We start from the raw sequence: 20,269 nt of genomic DNA, 5'->3' as shown, positions 1-20,269 counted from the left end.
CTAACCTTCATATCTAAGAATATCCTTTTGCTGAAAAGAATCTCAATTGTCTGCAATAAATGCCTCACCAAATACATATATATGAGAAAAAGAAAATAATATTCCATAGTTAACTCATATCAAGAAAAACTAGAGGTTTCACAATACAATGGAATGCTTCTGTTATTTAACAAGGAACAATAGTATTAATTTGCAACAAGTAGAACAGAAACATGCTGCACTACTGTTGTTTAACGTTATATAGTATAAATATTTAATAAAATGATAATCTAATTTCTATATTCAGTCCATTATTTCGATTTTTAGGATTCATTAACTCAAATACTACTTTCGCTCTTTAAATTTTATTTTATTTACTACTATTATATAATAAAAGAGTTTAAATGAACAGTTTGAATAAATAGAAAAGAAAAGCTATGATAATTTTGAAGACTTTCATGCCTAGATAAATTAAGTTGAGAAAATATAATTTCAAGGCAAAGTATTTCAAAGATTACTACAAAGCATATCCTGTAACAACAAATGCTTCATCCAAAACAGTAAATCAAAAGAATAAAGCACCAAACTTATATACTGCCCACCATTATAAGTCACTAAAAGCAAGAAAAACAAAATGACGTAATTCATGGAATACACGAATGTTAAAATCAGACATGAGTTTAAAACTTTGCCTTCGGAAGGATGTTCAAAACTAGAATCCACAATAGATTGAAGCAGCTCCAGTTTCAGCAGAAAGTCTCTGAATCCCGAACTGTGAATTCCAACATACCCCCTACACCACATAAAAATGAAATGAAACAAATTAAATTCAAATTGCTTTACACTAAAACTAGCAGATTATATTAGAACATTGTTTTCCTTAAAAATATTTACAATAAGTTAAAAGAAATATTTTAAAATTTGATTATGTATATAATTATATGTATTTGCTTTAATTATATGTCTTGAAATAAAGTTTGTATGCATAAATAACTACCTGTGAAAAATAAAATAGAATAAAATAAATAAAAATAAAGAACACATAAATTTTACGTGGAAACCCTTTCGGGAAAAAAAACCACGGGCAAAGGAGAAGAAAATTCACTATGTCGAAAATTTTTTTTTCTCAAATACAAGAGGAATAGACTATGTCTATTTATAGGCTTGCAAAGCCATATTCTAGTAGGATTGAAACACCTTATCCTAATCAATATAAAATAGATGGAGTTTAATAAGGTTTAAAACCTTATTCTAAAATAAAATAAAAGAAGTCTAGTTCTATATGGATTTTACTTTTATTTTATTTTCCATCGTATTTTATTTAAATAAGAATTTGGGTCACTTAATTCTAACAATCTCCACCTTGACACAAATTCTCAATGAACAAGTTCTTCATCGCGAACTTTCAATAAACAAGTTCTTCACCTCTTCCAAAAACCCCTTAAGGGTTTAACTTCAACAATGAACACCAACCAAGTCTAAGCAATGCTCAAACTTGGTTATAGGAAGTGACTTAGTCTTCATATCTGCAGGATTTTCATGAGTGCTAATTTTGCTCACAACAATATCACCACGAGCAATAATATCACGAACAAAATGATACCGAATATCAATGTGTTTTGTTCTCTTATGAAACATTTGATCTTTTGTAAGAAAGATGGCACTCATCGTCACAAAATATCGTGCTGATTTGAAGGTCTTCATTGAGTTCACTAAATAGTCCCTTCAACCAAATAGCTTCTTTACAAGCCTCAAGAATCGCCATGTACTCACTTTCAAGTGGTAGACAAAGCGATCGTAGTTTGCAAAGTGGCTTTCCAACTAATTGCACAACCTCCGATTGTAAAGACGTAACTCGTGAGAGATCTTCTTCTATCAAGGTCTCCAAGAAAATCAGCATCAACATACCCTATAACTCCATCTTTAGTTCTTCCAAACTGTAAGCAAACATTAGTAGTGCCTCGTAAGTATCTTAAAATCCATCGAATCGCTTTCCAGTGTTCTTTACCGAGATTCGCCATGTATCCGCTAACTGACCGACCGCATATGATAAATCGGGCGTGAACAAACCATAGCATACATGAGAGATCCTCTCGCACTAGAGTATGGAACATGTGACATGTACTCAATCTCATTATCGATTGAGGAGATAAGGCCGATGAAAGTCTGAAATGGGTCGCTAAAGGAGTACTAACAGCTTAGCACTCTGCATATTGAACTCAAAAAGAACTTTCTCAATGTACCCTTCCGACTTAGGTACAATTTACTTGCTTTTCTATCTCGAGAATCTCCATACCAAGTATCTTCTTTGCTGGTCCTAAATCTTTCATCTCAAATTCTTCACTTAGTTGGGCTTTAACCTTTCTTATCTCTCTTTTATCTTTTCTCGCTATCGACATGTCATCAACATAAAGAAGTAGATACACAAAAGAACCATCACTGCTTTTTCTTAAAGTAGACACAACTGTCAAAACTACTTCTTTTGAAATCATGAGAAGTCATAAAGGAATCAAACCTCTTGTACCACTGTCTTGGTGATCGTTTCAAACCGTAAAGGGACTTTTTCAAGAAGCAAACATAGTCCTCTTTTTCGAGACTATAAAACCCTCCGGTTGTTGCATGTAAATATCTTCCTCAAGTTCTCCATGCAAAATGCGCTTTTACATCTAACCGCTCAAGCTCCAAATCATGCATGGCAACAATACCAAGCAAAGCTCGAATCGAACTATGCTTAACAACCGGAGAGAACACATCAGTGAAGTCCACTCGAATTTGATCAGTAACCCTTTGCAACAAGCCTTGCTTTATATCCGGTTCTTCAACTCCTGAGTCCCTTCTTTCTTTTAAACACCCATTTACAACGAAATGCCTTTTTACCTTTAGGAAGTTTTACAAGATCCCATGTTCTGCTTTTTGTGGAGTGATTCCATCTCCTCTTACATAGCAAACATCCACTTTTCGAGTCTTCACAGCTAATCGCCTCGAATAATTAAATGGCTCTTGATTCGCATCTATATCTTCACCACATTTAAAGCATAAGCAACTAGATCAACCTCGGCATACTTCTTTGGAGGTTTAATTTCTCTTCTTGTCCTGCTTTTTGGCGATAGAGTATTGCGGTGAAGAAGCAACTCTATTCTCAATTTTGTACCTTGGCTTGAGGAGTTGATTCTATATTAATCGATGCTCCACCGCTTTTGGTTTTCTTTATTGGAAGAGTCTTTAAGAGATAAGTTAGGTAGCATAGCGCTTTCATCAAAAACAACATCTCTGCTAATCACAACTTTTCTATTTTCAGACACCATAACTTATAGCCTTTTACACCACTTTATAACCAAGAAAATGCATTTAATGGATCTCGGTTCCAATTTTCCATTATCAACATGAGCATACGCAGGACACCCAAAATCTTTAAATCGAATAATTAGCGGGATTACCGGACCATACCTCTTGTGGAGTCTTTTTCTCAATGGCAACGGATGGAGATCGGTTGATCAAAAACATGCATGAGAGGTCGTCGCCAAAATGACTTCGGTAAGTTGGCATTTGACAACATACATCGAACCTTCTCCATGATCGCTCGTTCATTCGCTTCGCAACGCCGCTTTCTTTGTGGAGTATGACGAACCGTCAAGTGTCTCATGATCCTTCGACTTGCACAATCTATTAAACTCATCGTAATGTAACTCTAAGCCATTGTCTGCATGACGGAGGTATTTTATCTGCTTTTCCGTCTGCTTTTCAATCATAATTTTCCAAGACTTAAATGTGGAAAACACATCGCTTTTCGCTTGTGAAGAACGCCCAAACTTTTCTCGGAAAAATCATCAATAAAGGTTAGCATATAATTAGCTCCACCTCTCGAAGGCACTCGGACGGCCCCACAGATCGTAATGGATATACTCCAACGTTTCCTTCGTGTTATGGATTCCTCTAGTGAATCGAACTCTCTTTGCTTCCCAAAACACAAGGTGCTCACGAAATTCGGTTTGCAAATTCCTTGCCCATTAAGAAGTCCTCTTTGCTTAATTCGCCATGCCATTCTCACTCATATGCCCTAGGCGCATATGCCAAAGTTTAGTAATATCATCATCCGACAAGGAAGAGGAAGCGGCAATTGCATCACTAGTAACAAGAGAACCACAGAAACATATAACTTGGCAATCTTTCTTTGCCCTTTCATCACAACAAGGGACCCTTTGAAATCTTTAAAACCCCACTTTCACCGTGTATCTGCACTTTTGAATCAAGAGTACTCAACGAAATTAAATTTCTTTTCAATTCGGAACATGCCGCACGTCACTAAGTGTTCGACAACTCCATCAAACATCTTAACTTTAATTGTTCCAACACCGCGATTTTACATGAAGCATTATTTCCCATCAAAACAACACCTTCAGACATCGCTTCATAAGTTGTAAACCAATCCCGATTGGGACTCATGTGGAAGGTGCAGCTGAATCAAGTATCCACTCCTCGCTTACTTTAGAATCATTGATGAAGTAACTAGAAGTTCACCATCGCCGTAGTCTTCTACAACATCGCCTTCACCGAATTTTCTCGTCATTTTTCCTTTTGATTCGCACCTCCCTTTTAATCTTATTTTGTAGCTTATAGCACTCAGATTTAATGTGCCCTTTCTTCTTGCGAAGTTGCAAGTTTTACCTCTGCTTGAAGATTTCGATCTACCCTTAGATTTACCACGAGGATTCCGTTCGTGTTCTACCACGATCATCATCAACATTCCGGTCTTGTCTCCCACGAACAATGAGACCCTTTCCACGAGAGTTGGGTTTAACCACAAGATGCTTCATCTTATCATACGAGGTTAAAGAATCATAAACCTCATCAACTGTGAGAGACTCGCGGCTATATAAAATCGTGTCTCTAAAGGTTGAATAAGACGGGCAACGAACAAAGTAGAATCAACCCTAGATCTTCCTTATCATATTGAACCTCCATGGCCTTCAAGTTTGAGAGAATTTCTTTAAACACCATTAAGTGTTCGTGTACGACGCACCTTCCTCCAAACGATGAGCATAAAGACGCCGCTTCATATGCAACTTGCTTGTTAGAGTTTTCGACATACATATTTGTTCTAGCCTCTTCCATAATGCAATGCGGTTTTCTCTTTCATCACATCCTGCAAAATTTCGTTGGACAAATGCGATGTAATTGTGTTAATGCCTTTCGATCCTTACGCTTCTTCTCTTCATCTGTTAATGTCGAAGGCATCTTATCTATCCTAGCGGGCATCCTCTAGATCCATCTGTGAAGCGCTTGCATCTTAATTTGCCACAACGCAAATCTGGTGTTGCGATCCAACAATGAATTTCATACTTCAAAGACGCAATTACCGTGATCGAGATGAATAACCCTAAGCTCGATACCAATTTGTGAAAAATAAAATAGAATAAAATAAATAAAAATAAAGAACACATAAATTTTACGTGGAAACCCTTTCGGAAAAAAAAAACCACGGGCAGAGGAGAAGAAAATTCACTATGTCAAAAAATTTTTTTTCTCAAATACAAGAGGAATAGACTATGTCTATTTATAGGCTTGCAAAGCCATATTCTAGTAGGATTGAAACACCTTATCCTAATCAATATAAAATAGATGGAGTTTAATAAGGTTTAAAAACCTTATTCTAAAATAAAATAAAAGAAGTCTAGTTCTATATGGATTTTACTTTTATTTTATTTTCCATCGTATTTTATTTAAATAAGAATTTGGGTCACTTAATTCTAACACTACCCATACACAAACTATTTCAATCAGCATAAATCGGATAATTTGTGGCTTCAACATGCTAACGTTACTATAATTTTGTCTAAAATTTACAATCTTTAACATGGCACATCACTAAATTTAAATAGTTGATTTCACACTCATTCTATCTACATTTGGACCTCATTAGACCTAGAAATTATCCATGCCAAAACACATTTAATCTGTCCAAGAATCAGACAGTATAATGCAGCCATTAATCAAAACAAACTCTATTCAATCCATTCGAATTTGAACAACATGAGACATACTAGACTCTTGTATAAATGCTGGAAAACTTGTTCTTACCAGGCTGTTTAAACGGCATAAACAAGGTAAAATCATGAGATTTAATCCGGCTTTTACTCATTAATTTTTTTTCAAAGTCGAACCGCATCCTTCATGTCCCAAAAATCATAAAATTCAACATGCAGTATCATAAAATCAGTTTGAGCTCCAACCTTTAAATTTTCAAAAGAACATCAGATCAAAATTTGGATAGAAATAATATAAAATTTCTTAAAACAAATTCCATATGGACAAACTACATAGAATGTCCCTTCAACTAACTAGTGGTTACCTCAGATCAACGCCACACCACCGATAATTTAGCAATCCTTTTGTTAAGTATTTCCTTCTCATAATCCTGTTTTGCAGCCTGCATTAAAGTAATAATATAATTAATTGCATACTCAATGTCTGCCACGAATATTCATTGATAATTCATTACTAGGCAAGTGAAACATAATTTATTCTGAATCCAGAAATATTCATTGGTAATATCACTTAAATCTGTAATCAAACCAAATATATTTCTAAGCCAACTAAAAAGGACTATAGAAAGACCAATACAAAATGAGAAAAACCACACCAAATAACAAATAACATAAAAAAATTTCCACATGACTGGACCGAAAAATAACAATGAGGTATTATCTATATTAACAATACAAATATCATTTGCACCTGTTCCTTGTCAGCAAGAAGAACGTCTGTAGTAGCATGAAGGGATTCCAAATTCCAATAATTTGGCAGTGACTTCCTCCTTCAAAATAGAAATGACTTATACCCAAAGAAGCAAGAAATATTATTGCATAAAAATGGTACATTTTATACATTTCTTATGTACCTTTCTTACATTGGTCTTCATAAATGGAATATTCAGTAAATCACATAAATCAATCAATTTTTCTTTAACACATTTGTCAATTTTTTTTCTCTTACTCTCTCTTTTTGTTTTTCCTGCTGAAAAGATAATACAATGGTCATTAAGAAATTTCCACTTGATGAAAAACAGCTTATACACAATAAAGCATGGGCAATGTATCTTCAATAAAGCCTACTTCATGGAAATGCAACAAGAGAACCATGCAGGTAGACAACAGGGGAAAAGGAGGGGAACTTCTAGAAGATCAAAGAAAATACCTCATTCTCAACCCAAACATAGCCTGAAAATTGACCAATGTTTCTCTTCAAATTGTGAGGCTGTAAATGAAAAAATACAGTAAGTACATAAAAAACACATTATGGAACAACAAGACAATATAACCCTTAATCACCTTTACTTTCTTTCCAAAGAGAATTATATGAAGCATCTGCAGATTATCATCAGCTTTTCTCTTTGACAACTTGAAAACCGCTGAAACGAGTTACAACATCAGAAATAAATAGTGTAGGCCATGCAGTAACAACAAAGTTCAATGACCATGAACAATACTATTTCAAAGAAAAAGTATTACATGAATCTGTCTATCATCCAAGAGAATCTTGAGAGTCAAATATTAGATGAAAACTTCAAAAGGCAATCTAGGAAGTAGTCAAATAGATCTCATCTACAAATTCCCAACCAATTCAAGTGCCTATAAACTTGAGAGAATCTGCACTTTCAACCTTCTTAATGTCAGTGACCATTTTCCAACCATATACCTCTTCTTCTCTCCCCACAAGAAACTAGAGTAATCAAACAAATGAAATAACCTCTTCCATTTTTTTCCCCTCAAAAACTAAGAGTAATGGAACAAGCAAAATATCATCATTTAATTCTTGTAGCTTCTAAATGGTACCTGTCCAAATCAGTATCAAGATCTTCTGCAGATAATTTCTTACCAATTGGTCCATCTCGTTCATGTTCATGTCCACGTCCTCGACCAAATCTGCGGCTGACACCACCACGAACCAATCCTCTTCCAACACCAATCTTTTCTAGATCCCTGTCCCAAGGAACAAACAACATCATATTTTAGTCTTAACTTAATCAATATTGGCATACCCTTGCCCACGTCCAACTATCATATTTGACGACGAATAACCAAATATGAGTATGAAAATATGAGTCTTTAAGGACTCTTCAAATATAAAGAACAACTTAGTAACAAATTAAATATATACTTACCCATATTCAACATTTGCCCAAATCCAAATCCGAACAACGTATTATGAAAGCGAGTTTTCCATGAAAATTTTCCAATTTTTTGCCAAAACCATCCTTTAGTGCCCATCTCATCTCTCTGGTTTATTACCTACAATGTTATCTGGCATTCTAAAACTTTTGAGAGTAAAAGGGAAAAGGAAATAAGTACAAACTTTTATTTGGGGGATTTAGGGCGCGCGACGGAGATGAGAAGAAGAGGGAAGAAGAGGGAGTAAATAATGGGTAACCAAAAATTAGGGATTTTAATTTCCTCTTTCACGGTGTTTCCACTAAAAACACCACTATAGCTCAATTTTTTGTGGCGTTTTGCCCAAAAATGCCATTATTGCTTAATTTTAAATTTTTTTCATTTTTAACATATTTTTTTTCTATTTTCTTCTTTCAAAAACTTTGTGTTGAGTTTATCATTTTTTGGATTTTTTAAATTTTGAATATTGAACTTTTTAACTGAAATATAGACTAAAATATTAAATATTAAATTTTTAAGTTTTTATTTTTAATTTTTAATTTTAGATTTTAAATTTTTGAAGATTTTATAATTTTAAATTAACATATAAAATACAAAAAGAAACTTTAATGAAATAAAATGGAATCGATGCATTAAAAAAATACAAAATGACACAACAATACAAGCATTATTCTTTTAAGTATGGTCCGCATTAGTTGTTTAGATTTTATATAAATGATATTTAATTATATGTATACACCTAAATTTTGATAAAGATAAATATCGAATTATATATGAATTTCAGTTTAATGTATAATTGTAGATGTGAAATTCTAATTATGGTTTAAATGTATAGTTGAAACTTTAATTTTGATTTAATCATACACATTTTAAAAATAAATAGCACATCAATAAATTTTTATATTGAATAAATATAAATATTTATGTATGCAATACATAAATATAAAATTATGTTATATCAATAATTGTGTTAATAATTTACAAGAACTAGATCAAATTAAAGTTCATGTATACAATTGCACACTAAACCATTGTTCATGTATGCTTTTGGGATTTAACCATTTTTGATATATATTTTTTTTAAAATAATAACTTATATTTATCTTATTTAGGTTTATGTTATAAAAAATCCAAGATACACAAGTTAAGGGTTCACCATATTTACCCCTAAACACTAAAAAATAAATCCCAAACCATAAATCATAAACCATAAATCATAAACCATAAACCTAAACCATAAACCCAAAATATATATGTAACACCCCTATCCCGTGTCCGTCGCCAGAATAGGTAAAGGGGCATTACCGGACTTGAAACTCATATCAGAACAGTAATTTTTTTTTTTTTGAAATAAGGAACATTCCTTTGGGTAAATACTAAAGACAGCTAGGAATACAATTTAAACTTCTATAAGTACACATTTAAAAGATGCCATTTTCGTATGGCTTATATACATTAACCAAAATATTCTTCGGCCACCGGTCTATTCTTTACATGCCATAAAATAATTCAAAACGTAACAGTAACAAGCAGTGAATAATGATAGTGTGACTAATTGCTGACGATCCCCGAGTCTGTAGCTTCCAAATGAGATCTATAAAACAGAGGAAACAAAGTAAACGGAGTAAGCATTACAATGCTTAGTAAGTTTTAAGCAGTGTCAACAGATAACAATCAAATTATAACATAGTTGTTCGTATTTTTATTTCACTCTTCCTTCGGGCATACCATTCCTCTACCGAATATGCACATCTCATCATATACAATAGATAGATAAACTTTCACATGAAAGTGAGCTCATGTGACATAGATATATTGTATAATTTCACATAACCCCTCACACCGATCCGATGTCACATAGTCATAGGAATAGTCTCATAGATTGCTCACGTATGCATCACATAACTATCTTATGATTTAGTTCAAATCAAGCTCACATATAAACTTGGAGTACATACCTGTTTATCCTTTCGCATTGAATAAATTTATAAGTAATTCTTATTGCGAAGTCTTATAGCTTTAAACTCTACTCGGATTATCGGCGGGACCTTTAGCTCGGATGAAATCTCCACACGAAGTCGTGGGTCTTAACCTGCACATAGTCACCACATATGGTCATCTGGTCTTTAATCCCAGGTTTACATCATAGAGTTTCATGCATATTTATTCACATGTTACAACATTCACATCGACTATCATATTTGTAATTCATTTACCTTATCAAATATCTAATAAAACACACCCTCCACCGTTTGTCATTTGACCACAATATATATATACACATCTCATACATATCTCACATTATCCATTTGGCTTTACCACATATCCATCTCATACACGTTTAGCATTAGCCATTCAGCCTTACCACATATATACATGTTCACATTCATCACATTGGCCATTCGGCCTTATCTCATATATGCATGTTCACATTCATCACATTGGCCATTCGGCCTTATCACACATACGCATGTTCACATTCATCACATTGGCCATTCGGCCTTATCACGCATATATATACTGAGTTCACATTCATCACATTTGCCATTCTACCTTATCTCATATATACACATTCACATTCATCACATAAAATCCTAAATCAAAATATAAATTTTCATGTATTCACATCACAATTATCCAAATATACTTCACATACCACATATACTTTCATGTATACACTTTGTCTTGGCTGAATCTACATCTATCATTTTCCGATGAGTAATTCAATTTCAAGGCATACTATCATTTCATATTCGAATACTTATAAACTTACAATTTCACAAATTTTAATATCAAAGATCCATCTAACACTCATATATCATTTTATAACATCACAATTTAGAATTCACATATGAGTTTAATCAATAGCTTATGAGCAACTAAAACAAGTTTTATCCATGTTTACAACATGACCACAATTTCTCTACAAGCTATTTTCCTGAGCAACAGTCGTTAAATTATTTGTAACTAGGGCTACGAAATTCCAAATTATGTGCCGTTAATTTTCCCTGAAAATAGACTCGTATATCCTCTATCCACAAAATTTTCAAAATTCTGGTTTGGCCAATCAATACCAGATTTTTCTTAAAGTTTCCCCTATTTTACTGCTTGACTACTCTGACTACTCTTCACTAAGAATTTAATTTCTCATTGTACAGAATTCAAAATATGTTTTCGTTTATTTTTTTTGAAACTAGACTCATTAAGGAGTCTAAGCATAAAATTTTATCTTATAATCATTTTTGTACGATTTATAATGATTTTCTAAATACTGAACAGAGGATTTCGGAGCCATTCTGACTCTATCTCACACAACTTTGAAAATCTCATTATCGGCAACCCCTTTACTTACACGATTTCTTTTATACGAAACTAGACGCGTCAAGCTTTAATTATATAATTTATCCAGCTTTTAACTCAACTCCCACAATTTATGGTAATTTTTCCAAAACACGCTACTGCTGCTGTCCCTAGCAGATTTATACAATTTACTCTGTAAAGTTCTCATTCACATTTTTAAAACATAGTATCATATATGCCGTCATTTAGAAAAGTCATTGACCTTAACGTATATACATAATTCATATTCATCCCATTTTAAAACTTAAGACTTACAAAGGAATCAAACTCAAATACTTAAGAACTTACCTTAAATGTCGTCGGACAACTACGAATCGACTATTCCATTTGTTTCTCTTTTCCCTTTTCCGAGTTAAGTTCCTTTCGCTCTTGAGCTAGGTAAAATAAATTGGTTTGTTTAATTACTTAACTAATTTATTTAGATTCAAACATTAATAATTTTTCTTAATAAGAAACATACGACAACTCATTAACAACCATTCATTCACATCTTTATTCTTGATTACAATCGGCCATTATAACATATACAAATGCATATTAACCACTTTGACCGATTGTCCATTAACCACTAATTCATATACATAAATTTTACAACTCAACTCACCCTTCTCCACATTATTTACCTTAATTCATATTCGGAAATCATAGAACACATACTAACGATTTAACGTTACAATTCAAATTTTCACACACCAATAAACACATTCAAAGAAAACTTCATTTCAATTTACTTTACTAAATTATTTCTTGGCACCTTTATCACATTTTCACAATCGGCAAAACCATGTTACCAATCTAATACATCAAAATTTACTTACCCAAGACTACATTCAGCATATATATATTCACATAAACACAATAGCCGATCATTATTTATCATCTAATTCGACTTTCAATAACCTCAAATTATAAACAATATTCAATTCCCTAATTAAGATATCAATTGACAACTTCACAGACAAAGATTAACAAGCTTAGTGCTATCTAATAACCATTTATAATTTAAAACTTCAAAAGTTCAAAATCTAACATTTTACTCACATGGCCGAATACATGCTTTGCCTCAACTAAGGAAATTTATACACTCACAACTCCATCAATTCATTAACATTACACTCATTCAGCCATTATACAAGCAAATTTAACATCTAAACAACACCTTCCAAAAGCTATCAAATTATCACAATTTAAGAAATTGCCGAATGCACATATGTTTAATAATTCATGAATTTAAACCATGGGTTAACTATACAATACACTTATCAATTTAATTTCATAAACAATTACATAAAAATCACATTAACATACCTTTGATTTATGAAATAACCATGGCCGAATGCCTTAGCTTCTTCTTCTCTTTTTTCTTTCACTAGTTACGGCAATGGGAAAAAGAAAGATGAACATACCTTGTTTCTATCACTCTTTCCTTCTTTTAATTATTCTTTCTTTCATAATATAAAGCCATTAACTATTATCATGCTAAAATAAAATGCGTATAATATCTATCAACCATCATTATGGCCGGCCACTAAATTAAAAGTGGTCCATTTGACATGCAAGTCCCTCATGTCAATAACTCATGCATTATTTGGCCACTTTAAATTTCACCTATCACATTTTCAAGTCTTATCACATGGGTCCTTTCTTATAAATTAACACCTAATTGATAAAATCAAGGCACGAAATATTTACACATACAAATTCCACATACAATAAGCACAGAATATAACATCTAATTATTTTTGTGACTCGGTTTTGGGGTTCCAAAACCACTTTCGACTAGGGTCAAATTAGGGGTGTCACAATATATATGTATTACAAGGGATAAAAGTAATTAAAAAAGAATCTTATTGCTTACCTAAATTCTAAAATAAATTATTTTTTTATCATTTTATCAAAAACCCTGACTCTTAAACCTTAATATCCTAACCCTTAAAATCATGAACAGTACTAAGACCCTAACTATAAAACAATAAATCATAAACCCCAAACTCTAAATCATAAACCCTAAAATCAAAATTCTAATCACAAAATAATAAATATTATATCATAAACCCTAAAATCCCAAACCATAGACATTAAACCTTAAATTTTAAACCCCCTAAACTCTAAATCATAAACATAATCTCTAAACCTTAAAAACCTAACACTTAACCCCTAACCCCTAAGCTTTAAACCCTAACTCATAAACCATAAACCATAATCCTTAAACCCATAATCCATAAACCTTAAAATATTTAACATATAAATTAAAAACAATCAGTCATATACCAAAAATCTTTAAAATTATTTTAAATAACGATATTTTAATTTTTTCATTTTTAACAAATATTTTCCTATGTTTTTACTTTAAAATTTTTTCTACGTGTCATTATTTTTTCTGAAAAATTTAAATATTCAATTAAAAATAAATTATATTTTAATATAAAAAAACCAGTTAAACTATAAATAGACAAATAAAATGAAAAACGCCGCTAATACTCGACCTATAGCGGCGTTTTTAAAAAGCGCTGCTAAAGCCACTAAAAGCTTAATGCAAAACGACGGTATTTTTCAAAAAACACCGCTAAAGATCGAGCATTAGTGGTGTTTTTTAAAAAGCGTCACTAAAGGTGTACCTATAGCGGCGTTTCTTAAAAAAGCACCGCTAATACTCGATCTTTAGCGGCATTTTTAAAAAGCGCCGCTAAAGCCACTAAAGGATCAACACAAAACGACGACGTTCTGCTAAATTTTTTACGGCGTTTTTTCAAAAGCGTCGCTAAAGATCAAGCATTAGTGGCGTTTTTTAAAAAGTGCCGCTAATACTCAATCTTTAGCGGCGCTTTTTAAAAAACGCCGCTAAAGCCGCTGAAGCTCAGTTAAAATGACGGTGTTGAGCATAAGTTTTGCAGCGTTTTTTTAAAAAACGCCGCTAGTGTGTACCTATAGCTGCGTTTTTTGAAAAGCGCTGCTAATTTGAACCTATAGCGGCATTTTTTGAAAAGCGCCGCTAAAAACGCCGCTAAAAACCTGTTTTGTTGTAGTGGTTAATAATGATAATAAAAATAATAATAAGAATAATGATATGTTAATCTTGATAGAGATAATAATAATAGATAATAGCAATAATAATAGTAATAATAATAGTATAAAAATAATGAAAATAATGATATTAATACATAAATACAAATAAAAATATAATACATAGAAATATAGTAATGGAAATAATAGATTAAATTTGTTAATTTAATAATAACATAGCGAAAATAATAAAAAAATGACTAATTTGAACCTTAAAACAGAATTTTAGGACAATATCAGAAATAATATAAAAGGGGAGGATCAATTCGAACGTGCGAGAACAACAGAGGGGCGAAAGGGAAAATATCCCAGGCCCTCTAAACGCACCGTTCTGCGGAGGACCAAAGTAGAATATGAATAAAATCATGCGACAAAATTAAAAGAAAAGAAAAAAGAGGACTAAATTGAAGCGCGCTATAAAAGCGGAAGGGCCTGTTGCTCAATTAGACCATTCGGTCAAACCACACAGACTTTGGGAGCGGGTCGGGTTCAAGTGCGGGTCAGAGCTTCAAACGGTATCATTTTGGCCATTGGAATTAAGGACCAAAATGGCGCCGTTTTAATCCTTTATAAAAGCCAAAAAAAATTTACAAAATTCATTTCATTAATGCCTTAAGAAAAAAAAGGAGAGAGAGAGGGGGGTTTCTCTGGCCTGGGCAATTTCTGACCACTGGACCACTGTTCGTCCATCCGCCAGTGATCGCCACATATGACGGTCAGATTACAAAGGGGCCTTTAAGGCTGTTTTGCCTTCCCCAAGCCCGATTCAAAGCCCAAAACCCTGATACCCCAACAGAAATGCCTTAAACGGGCGAAGGGCCTTTCAGCCTCCGACCACCCTTCATCGGAGGTGGCTCCCTCACCTCCTCCCCTCTGTTTGACGGTGTAAGCGTAGAGGTGAGGTTTTCTTACTTTTTCTTCTTATTTTTTTTCTTTTTCTTTAAAGTAAACACAAAAAGAAAAAAGAAAAAAATGACAGAGATAAAAAAACCACCTTGAAAATACTCAATTTCGAACACTGTTGTTTTTTTTTTGTATTTTTGATTTCTTCATATGCGTAGAAGAAAAACTACAAAATGATTTCTCTTGGGCTTTATAGCCGAGAGAGAAAGAGAAAAAAATAAAAATAAAGGAAAAATACAAGTTTTTCATCTTTTTTTTTGTGTTGTCTTCTTTTGTTTTACTTGCAGATGGAACGGTGGTGTACGGAGGTACGTAGAGGGTACGTGGCGAAGGCGTGGCGAGCAGTGGTGGCGCTGGAGGCTGAGGCTGCAGCGCGTTTAGGAAACCTTAGGGTTTCTGAGTGTTTAACATTTTTGGGCCTGTTGGGTCGTGTAACTTAATTTGTTTGGGTCGTGTAACTTAATTTGTTTGGGCATTTTGGGTTTGGGTTTTAACTGGTTTAATTGTAATATGGGGCATGTTCAATGCACTTGGGCTATAAAGACCTGGACTGTGGCTTTCTCTTTTTTTGTTTTTTTTAATATTGGTTTTATTATTGTTTTCTTTTTTTCTTTATAACAGGCTGGGCAAATTGGGCCTGTTATAGCTGCCCCTCTTTGCTCGTTGTCGTGTAACGAGAATAGAGCAAAGACTTTAAAAAGGGCCAATTTTTTCCTGTCTTGCCAGGTCTCAGCTTCTTTTGGTACTTCTCTTCTTCGAGGTGGCCTCGTTCCGACCCACTGTAACTTTAGAGGTATAGGAATTGTCGCTTCAATCTACTCCACTGTAACTTTAGAGAGACTAGCCTTGTAGCTTTTAATCTGCTCTATCCGCTGGAACTTAAAGGAGATAAGAATTGCTAATTTCAACCTGCTCCACTGCAACTTCAGGGAGATAAGGTTTGTGTATTTTTATCCTATTCTGCTGCAACTTCAGAGAGATAAGAATTGTGGCTTCGATCTGCTCCACTGCAACTTCAGGGAGATAAGATCTGCTATCTTCAATCTGCTCCACTACAACTTCAGGGAGATAAGACCTGCTATCTTCAGATTATTTATAACTTCAATCTATTCCACTGTAACTCAGGGAAATAAGATTAGCTATCTTCAATCTGCTCCACTGCAACTTCAGGGAGATAAGACTTTAACTTTAACCTACTCCATTGCAACTTTAGGGAATAAGGTTTGCTATGATCTGCTCTACTGCAACTTCAAAGAGATAAGATCTGTTTATTTATAGCTTCAATCTGTTCCACTTCAACTTCAGGGAAATAAGATTCGCTATCTTCAGTTTGCTCCACTGCAACTTCAGGGAGATAAGGTTTGCTATGATCTGCTCCACTGCAACTTCAGAGAGAAAAGATCTGTTTATTTATAGCTTCAATATGTTCCACTGCAACTTCAGAGAAATAAGATTCGCTATCTTCAGTCTGCTCCACTGCAACTTTAGGGAGATAAGACTTTAACTTCAACGTGCTCCACTACAACTTTAGGGAGATAAGGTTTAGTGGCTTCAATCTGCTCCACTACAACTTCAAGGGTATGGAATTTGTGCATTCACCGATCTTGTTACATTGTCCTCCAGGGAACATGATCTGTAGAATTGATTTCATGGGCCTATGTTTATGCCAAATGATTAGGATGTCATGATCAGAATGAATCAAATGCTCCTAACTAGATGTGTATATATGATATTTACATGAATACAGAATTTCATGAGAAGGATCCTCTTTTTGATATTTGGGTTGTCATTACTCGTTGTTCATTAAGGTTCTGTTACTGATGTGTTATCTTGCCTTATTTGCTCAGCTGGTATCTTTGACAAAAAATTTGAAGAAACAATCACCATTTGTTCAGCTGATTTACTCCACTACATCTTTAGGGAGATAAAATTTGTGGTTTCTTCTATGCATCCCACTGCAACTCAGGGGTATAGGATTTGTACCATCTTCAATCTATCCCACTGCAACTCAAGGGTATAGGATTTGTGGATTTTCTTCAATCAATTGATCTGGGTAACATGACCAGATATGTATGTAGGAACGTAGAATGTCATTTTTTTCGAGAATGATCCCATTTTAATGCTTGGGTTGCTCGTTATTTTTTGTGGTTGTATTGACGATGCAAGATCTTATCTATGATATCTTTGACAGAAAATCCAAAGAGATAGTCATGATTTAGACTCCCCTTTCTCAAATGTTTCCAACCCTTAGAGTTGGTGAGTTCTAAACAACAGTCTTGTTTTATGTTCTTATACTATTTAGAAACTTTTCAAAGTAATATGCATAACTTCTTTTGTGAAAGTTTTATTAGTTCATTAATCATTATTTCAATGTAAAGTGCTTGAAAAAGATCATAACAATATACAAGAAAGAAAATAATTGAGAGCATAGCTCGAAACAAATAAGTTAATCACAGATAGTAAATGCAATAAGAAGGAAATTTATTAGGAGCATATCTTGAAACGAATAAAGTAATCAAAAATAGTAAATTCAATATGGGTAAGATGAAGATTAGGTGCCCCATATATCGTAGCCTGAGCTTCTCTGTACAAACTTTTTGATGACCATTTTGAGCTCGACATGTGTTTAGGAGATCTAGAATATTTTTTTGATGCCCCAAGATGTAGCATACCTCCTCTTTGTTAATTCAGTCATAGCAAAACTATCGCATGCCCCATTTTTTATCAAAATTTGAATTGCCCTTTGCGAGTTTTCCACTCAAAATCCCTTTGGTCTCAATGTGCCCTTTGCGGGTTTTCGCATTGGCCTTTCCTTTTAGGTGAAGTATTTCTTAACTGATTTCAAATTTACAGGATTGGGCAAGCTTTTTCCATTAATCTCAGCCAAATCAGTGCTCCTCGAGAAAAGGCCTTCTTTACAACATAAAGTCCTTCCTAATTCAACATCCACTTTGTTTTAAAGTCCTTTTGTATATGAAGGATCCTTTTCAAAACTAAATCCTTCTCATGGAATTCTCTAGGGCAAGCCTTCTTACCATAAACTCGCATCATTCGTTTTTGATACATTTGACCATAATGAATACTTTCAAACTCTTTTTTTCAATCAGGTTCACTTGATCATATTGAAACTGGACCCATTCTAGTTCATCCAATTTTTGACTCAATCGAAGTTTGGAGAGAAGGAATCTCGATTTCAATGGGCAAAACCACTTTCATTCCATAAACCAATGAGAAAGGTATTGCCCCGACGAAGGTCTTCGCCGACATTTGATAAGCATAAAGGGTACATGGTGACTTCTTGTGCCAATATTTACAAGTCTCGGTCATTTTCCTCATGATCTTTTTTTTATATGTATATATATATATTTTTTCCTTTTTGGCTACCTCTGCTGCACTATTCATTTTGGAGTGGTATGGTGTCTGATCTTGAACAAACTGTAAACTTTTGATATCGTGTTGTTGTGCATTATTAGATATGATCCTTTCTAGCATTCCTTGTCGACACATGTTCTTTTTTCTTTTTCTTTTTTTACTTTCGACTTTGTAACATTAGCATATGAAGCAATTTTCACCCATCTAGTAAAGTAATCGACGACCACAAAGATGACGATATCTGCCAGAAGCTTTTGACGAGATCAGCCCAATAACATCCATGCCCCACATAGAGAAAGTCTATGAAGAAATGAAAGAGGCACATGAATCTTGTCTCTATAAATTTGGCATTTACAACATAACTGATGCGATCCTTTTCCATGGTAGACCAACAATACCTGAAACATTAGCATGTGTTCTTCACGCACCCTTATGGAACTCCTTTAAGATTTTCCTAGCCTTAACAGCATCCACATGTCTTAGTAACCCAGGCGTATTTTGATACGAACGTGCGAAAACATTTTTGAATTCTTGGAATGACGTCTCGCTTTGTCTCTGTGGTGATACAGGTTCCAATCTTCACCATTTTCTCTTCTTCTAGGCTCACAATGTCCACTGACTTTTTGTAAGGTAGGGTCCGTTTTTTATCTTATTCTACCATTCTTAACAAATCAAGAGATAGGCTACAATCTCTATCATCTTCAAAGTCTTGAGATCCCTGATCGTGTGATTCGTAACAAGTAATAAATATTTATAATGAAGATCAAACCTAGACTAACTAATATCGTTATGTAGGCAAGTGTACCTATCGAACAGTAGTATAGTTTTAGCAAGATCGGATTGTCGAACCCAAAGGAACTAAAAGTACTAGTAATGACTGTCTTTTTATTATCTAGCCTAAGAATAATGGGTTTTGTTTTAATTGACTAATTATCTAAACTAAGAACGCACAGAGAAAAGAATTGGGGAATTACTTTTTGGGAAAATCGATTGACTTGAGACAATACCTAAGGAAAAATCCACCTAAACTTTACTTGTTATCCTGGTTCCGAACCGGACGATTTATTCATTCAACTTGTTCCGTAAAGATCCTTAAGTTATGTTATTATCCTATTCAATACTAATAACATCTAATCCCTAGATTGAATAACCGAGACTTTTGACTAATTAACACTCTAGGGTTGCATTAACTCAATCTATGGATCCCCTTATTAGGTTTCACCCTAATCTGGCAAAATTTTGTCAACCCTATTTCTAGGCGCGCAATCAACTCCGCTTAATTATGACCAAAGTACTCTTAGACAGGGTCTATTCCTCCTCTGAATAAGAGCATGTCTTGAATCAGTATCCTCGAATATCAAAACAAGGATTAAGAATACATAATTAAGAACAAGTTAAATATTTATCATACGATTCAGAAAATA

Source organism: Gossypium arboreum, chromosome 11 (assembly GCF_025698485.1).
Source record: "Gossypium arboreum isolate Shixiya-1 chromosome 11, ASM2569848v2, whole genome shotgun sequence".
In the NCBI taxonomy this organism is placed as follows: domain Eukaryota; kingdom Viridiplantae; phylum Streptophyta; class Magnoliopsida; order Malvales; family Malvaceae; genus Gossypium; species Gossypium arboreum.
The sequence above is the reverse complement of the archived record's forward strand: the minus strand, read 5'-3'. Positions refer to the sequence as shown.